The sequence below is a fragment of the Macrobrachium nipponense genome, chromosome 5, assembly GCF_015104395.2.
Source record: "Macrobrachium nipponense isolate FS-2020 chromosome 5, ASM1510439v2, whole genome shotgun sequence".
Lineage (NCBI taxonomy): Eukaryota > Metazoa > Arthropoda > Malacostraca > Decapoda > Palaemonidae > Macrobrachium > Macrobrachium nipponense.
In genome coordinates this window covers 47,301,819-47,308,315 of record NC_061107.1, presented here as the reverse complement: position 1 = coordinate 47,308,315, position 6,497 = coordinate 47,301,819, and positions in this window count along the sequence as shown.

The window sequence follows — 6,497 nt, the reverse complement described above, 5'->3', positions numbered from 1 at the left end:
AAATTTTTTTTTGTGTTTAATTTCACAATCATTACATTATTGTTAGCAAAATTTATGATAAAGTATTGTAAAAGAGGAGGAAAAGGAAAACATTCAAGGACTTGGTTACGTTGCTTATTCAGAACATCATTTCCTTAATCTTCTATTACCAGGTGTGACAGTGGAGGGCCTAGGCGGGCTTTCCTTTTCCTCCTCTCTTTACACGTGAACTCATAAGCTGAAGACCAAACTCATTTCATATGTTCAGAAAATCCCTAAACACGAGACCTTGAGTCATTCATGACGCCATATTTGAAGCGAGTGAGAGGAGTCAATGTTTCTAAGGCTTTCTGACGTTGTCGCGTTTGGAATTTTCAGAAAATGGTATTTGGGAATTCGATGGCCATTTTCTTTTCATTGACTTCTCTAGTTATATTTCAAGTTAAACTCAAAACTACTCATATCGAAACCTGTCCCAGTTATGGTATTCAGACTTCTACACTAAAGATTTTAACGAATTACGTTTTTTCTTTAACCAGATTTCATAGCGTTTAGAATTCTTACACACAAATGTCTTATGCTTAAGACCTCCAAGAATCGCTATCCTTTGTGCAGAAAAGCTTTATATGACAGCTTTAAAAACTAAAATTCTAGGCTTTTGAACAATTTAAACAAGGAAATGCCACAACAATTATTACCGTGACAGGGTAGTCACGGTAAAAATCTTCAAAGATGACTGGATTTGAATGTGGACAGTTTCCTAACATGGAATTTCTACTATAGGCTACAGAACAGCAATGCTGACCCAGTTCGCATATAGTGGTGTATATACATACATAATTGTTCTCAAACCATCAGGAGAGCGAACGAGGCCTTTATACGGAAATGTACAAAAACAGTGAACACGGGGTTTCAAGAGAAATATTTTTTTTTTTTTTTATGGGAGGGCACAGGCATTTGCTGGTAATATAAGAGGGAGGGGGCGCTTGAAGAGAATACTTGGTCATATGACTGATGACTGTGGAGAGAGATACTATACTCATTGTTATCCATTTTATTGAAATTTATTCATTGTATGTGCGGGGTGGGGTTTAAATTACAAACTCAGATATTTCGAATTGCTTTATTTTCTCCTTAACTCGACAATTTTTTTTTTCTTTTGCAGAAGAGACTTGCATGTTAAATCTACTGGTAACATCATTTGTTTCCTATACATAACTGCTTAAAAGGGGAAAAAATTATAACCTGGGTGAAACTTCGGAAATGAATAGTATATATAACTACGAGTAAAACTAATCTATTTCCAGAGCCAAAATATGTTAGTAAATAGAGATTACATGCATTTATTGTATGGTTTTCTTACTCCCCATAATTGATTTGTATGGTGTTTTTACGCTGCATAGAACCAATGGTTATTCAGCAATGGGTGTGACCAACGGCTTTACCTGACTTCCGAACCACATCGAGAGTGAAATTTTGTCATCAGAAATACACATCTCTAACCCCTCAGTGGAATGCACGAGACTCGAACTCGCGGTCACCGATGTGGCAGGCCAAGACCATACCGATCACGCCACTGAGGCACTACCCCCCCCATAATTGATGTACGTCAATTATTTCAATGTGTGACTTACTACAGCTTAAAGCTACTCTTACAACCGGTCGTACGTGCTTCTACGAGTGGTTTGCGTGCAAAATTTGGCCAAGTAGTAAGATACACGCACGTGGAACGTACTTTTTTTGGTGGACGCAAACACGACGCAAAGCACACAGCCCGAAAACTGGCCGGCTAGTTTTTCGCTACGACCTGTCCGCGACATTTAGAACGCCTGGAGCACGCAAGACAAAAGTACTCAGTAAGTGCGCTAGGCGTGCGTGCAACGCAGGAAAAGCATGAAGAAATTCCGGGGTATTTCACCATGAAGACGTACTTACCATGCAAGAGCCTCGTACGTTCAACTTGCTTTCAATGTACGATTAAACAAAAAGGGGAGTGAGCGCACTTCCTCCGTGCATTTATCTTACTTCCAAAGTGCGTGGGGAGTACTATCACCGTACTTGTGAAGTGCGTCACATTAAGACGACACACGTGACCAGCACGATAAAAGTGTGTGACCAGCACGATAAAAGTGGGTCAAAAGTACGTGCTAAAAGGTGACTCGCCTATATCAAAGCTGATTCTAACAGTTTGCTCTCAGTTCAAGGTCGACTTCGGCAGTGAGCACAATGCCTCCAAAGACAAAGGCAGCTAGTAGAAAAGGGAAGAAGACCAAGAATTATGGAACAGAAGAAAGGAGATCGGAAGAGAGGGAAAGACAAGCAGCTGAACAGGAGAGAGAAGGAGAAAGGGCTGAAGGAGAAGAAGAAGGTGGTTCTGGTGTACAGTCAGATGCGGAAAGCACCACAAGTGCTACAGGGAAGCAGAACCTGTCAAGATACGATTTCAGTAGTGAGGAGGAGGCTAGACTCGTAGAGTTTTTTGAACAACACGACAAGTTCTATAACAAGGGAAACCCAAAGTACAGCAACACGCAGTACAAGAGGAAGGTTCTAGACCAAATGGCTGCTGAACTGAACAGTGATGGTGAGTGACATTTTTGGTTATTGATATTTAAAATATACTAACGAAAATACTAGTATTTGATGTATTTGGAGAAGGAGTAAGTATATTAAATAGTTTCAGCCATGTTACATAAGTAACATCATTATACTTTGTAAATCCAATAATCGGCAATATGGCCCAAAAAGTCCAGACAACCAGTGCATCACACTCAAGACCGAAAGGCCAATGCAGCACATCCCACAAAGCAAAAGGTAATCCACCAGTCAATGCGCCCGACCAAACCCGACAGACAGGCAACAACCAGCACAAAATAAAACCCGGGGCAAGACTTTTATTTAGTGGTGTTTTCTTGTTATGTTTCAGCATCCAAGATTCAAGGTTGGTTCAAGAATCAGCGCACCCAAGTTGGCAAGATGATGAACCCCCACAAGAAGTAGTCTGGCTCAGGGCAAAAGGTTCTGACTACCCGTAAGAAGTGGCAGCTGAGTAGTTTGAAGTTCCTCCGCGCATACATCGTTCCAAGGTCCTACACTCATGACACAGAGGTAAATGGTCAATTATAGCCTTTATTGATTTGAGGACTTGAGTACTAAAAGTTTTGAGTACCACAATGTGCATTAATTTATAACATCAGTATAATTGTGATAACCACAGTAAAGAAGCCAAAACAAAGCATTGACATCATCAGTAAGAACCCCCAACAGTGTTTCGGGCCTTTAATTCTTATACACTCTTGTTGGGGCGGCCCCGCAGCGCAATTAAAACATCATTATGTAAAAATAAAACCATTACACAACTGCAGAATGAAAATGTACCTTCATTTGTGGAGTTTTATGCCCCGCCATTCATAGCGACAGGTGGGGGCATTAAGCGTTGCACCTGTCCGTTCGTCCGTCCGTCCGTCCGCATTTGGTTTCCACGCATTTAAATGAAAACCCTTGCACGGATTTCATTTCTATTTGGCATGTTAATGTATCTTATGAAGATATAGGTTCCTTTCAAAACTGGGTATGACACCTCCAATTTAAGCGGAGTTATGGCCCATTTTCGAATCATTTCTGTTAAAATTGTGGCTTCTGCGCATTTTCAGGAAAGCGGTTTCACGAATTTCATTTACATTTTGCATGTGTATTTATCAGATGAAAACAAACGTTCCTTTCGAAAGTGGGTATAACACCTCCAATTTTAGCGCAGTTATATATGGCCCTTTTTCGACTTAATTTCTGTTAAAATTGTGGTTTCCGTGCATTTTCAGGTAAATGATTTTACCGATGTCGTTTATATTTAGTATGTATATATATCAGATGAAAACAAACATTCCTTTTGAAAGTGGGTATGACACCTCAAATTTTAGCGCAGTTATGGCCCTTTTTCGACTTCATTTCTGTTAAAATTGCCTTTACATTCCACCTGCCCCCTTTTCATTTCATCATATTATTTTTGTTGTGGGACAAGTTGCTCGGCGGGGGCATCCGTATCCCATGGACACATTTCTAGTTATTTCTGACTATTGTACAATGTCATTTTCTGTGTTTTTTCAGCAACCAGAGGTACCAGAAAAATCGGCAGAGCAAGAGACTGGAGATGGGGCGGACGATGATGACAATGAGCCTTCAGCCAGTGGCAGCGTGTCTGGTGTGTACGAAGGGAAAAGGCGTAAGCGGCCGAGGACACAGACGCGGATGGACGAGGCGCTACTGAAGTTTTTGGAGAGGCCAAGGGAATCAGAAATCGTGGCACAAAGGGTATTAAAAAGTCCCCCCCCCCGTGCTTCATCTAAGTGGTGTCATACTTATTCACTTATTCATTCTGGTCTTTCGGGATCATTGATTTCAGCGATTTAATTGTGACAATAGAATACCGCTTAAGCCGGTGCTAGGGGGCATGGGTAGTGTTGCAGTTTTGATTACTGCCCATGAACAGACTCAATAAAACCGAGTCTGCTATTTTCTGTATTTGGTTTGATGTCTTTGCTTTCGAAAGATCTCTATTTATTTGGAATTCTTTAAAGAACTTGTTTTTTTCTTTGCAAGTTCCGCGGGGGATCGAACCACTGACCTATGGATCAAGAGCCTAACGCGTTACCGCTACGTTAAATCCGCAGAATCACTATTTCAATGACATTTAAGGATATTGTCAAGGGAATGTAATGACAATGATAACTATTACAAAAAATTAAGAATTATTATTATTGAGTATTCCCCACAACATGAATCTTGTACATTGTATGTTTTCAGATGCAAGAGCGAGATCTAGGACTCTCGGCTGAGAGGGAGGCATTTCTGCAGTATTTTGGGTCCAGACTACATCATGTATCCGATGAGAAATGGGACAGTTTCTCAGAAGAGGCCCACCAGATGCTCCGAAAATACACCGCCTCCGTCACCGCTCCTCTGCTTCGCTTGGTGCCCCTCCCGGACTGGCCGTCGGACCCCCAGCAACTCACCAGCTACAGTCCTGGCAGTGGCCACAGCTGCAACAGCAACAACAGCAGCCAGCCATGCCAACGCAGTGGCAGCAGTGGCCACAACAGCAACAGTCACAATGGCCTCAAGCACAACAGCATCTCGCACATCAGCAGCCGATACTGCAGCAGTCAACCCAGCAGCCAGACATCCGGAGGCCTGGTAGATCCCACTGCACACCCGTGCAAAGTGTCAGACAGGTAGAAATATCTATTTATTTACAAACACCACAATGAAAACCGCGGGGGGGTGAGGAGCCAGGTGATTTGCACGTTGGACTAGTAATCTATGATCGCTAGTCTAGGCACGAGTTCGGACCCCGTCAGCGGCATTAGTTGTTTCCTTGAGCAAGAAACTTTATCCTCATTGCTTATAGTACTGGCTGGTTCTCAGGAACGGATTCGAACGCGATTAATATAAATTACAAACACTTGTTTCACAATCGAACTAAAATGAATCTGTATAAACTAAAAACCCGGGGGCCCGTCTTTTCAAAGGTTGTACGACAAATCGTAGCTATGAGAGTTTTTCAACAGTGCAGTGATTGCGTAACAAAGGTTGCTACATTTGACAATTGCAGCAGTGTTGCAATCGTCAAATATAGCATTTTTAATCAATTTCTTCGTTTATTGTTTAAAAGATTTCAAGGTAAAACAATCATGCCCATAGCTACGATATGCCGTACGATCTTTGAAAGGACGGGCCCTAGAGTATCATTAAGGTTTGCAGTTTAAGTTATTGCGTCTTTTTACATACAGCAAAATGCCGTTTCATTTTCAAAATAAACATTTCAATACCCATGTGAACAAGAATATGTTTATTTCACAATAAAGATTTATGAATATTAACTCTCATTGTATTATCTATGCTTATTCATAACCTTTTCATTTGTTTATTTTCTCAGGATGACTCTCTGTTTGACCTCAGTTTGCCCTCTGTGCTGTCGGGAAGCTTTACACGTATGTTGAAGGGATCACAGTCACTGTCACAGCCAGAACCACTAATCACTTCGGAACGTACCATGGCAACCTCAAGGAACAGTGGAGACGACGCCAGCGACGAAGGTGGACAAGAGTAGTGTTCAGTGAAGTTGTGTGTGAAATTGACTGTGTTGTGTTTTCTAAGACATTGTAAGGTCCAGTTGTCCAGTGTAAAAGTATTGCCAAATAAATGTTTGTATTCGGTACCTTTTGTCTTTAATGTGTCAACCATCAATGTAAACATTTTCAAGATAAGTGATCTTTAACCCTTTACCTCATATCGTCGGGCTTTGATGTGTCTAAGAACTGTTTTATTGAAATAGAATCTGCTCCCGAGGACCAAATTCACCATTTCCCATAGTTTTCCCAAAGTTGTTTGATGCAAAAAACACATTATTTCCTTGTAACAACTTCATTTATTCTCTGTATGCATGACAACATGGATACCTCTATTAGTGATAAATACGATGTATGATTTTTATTTCCCATCATAACATCTGGTGCGCGTTT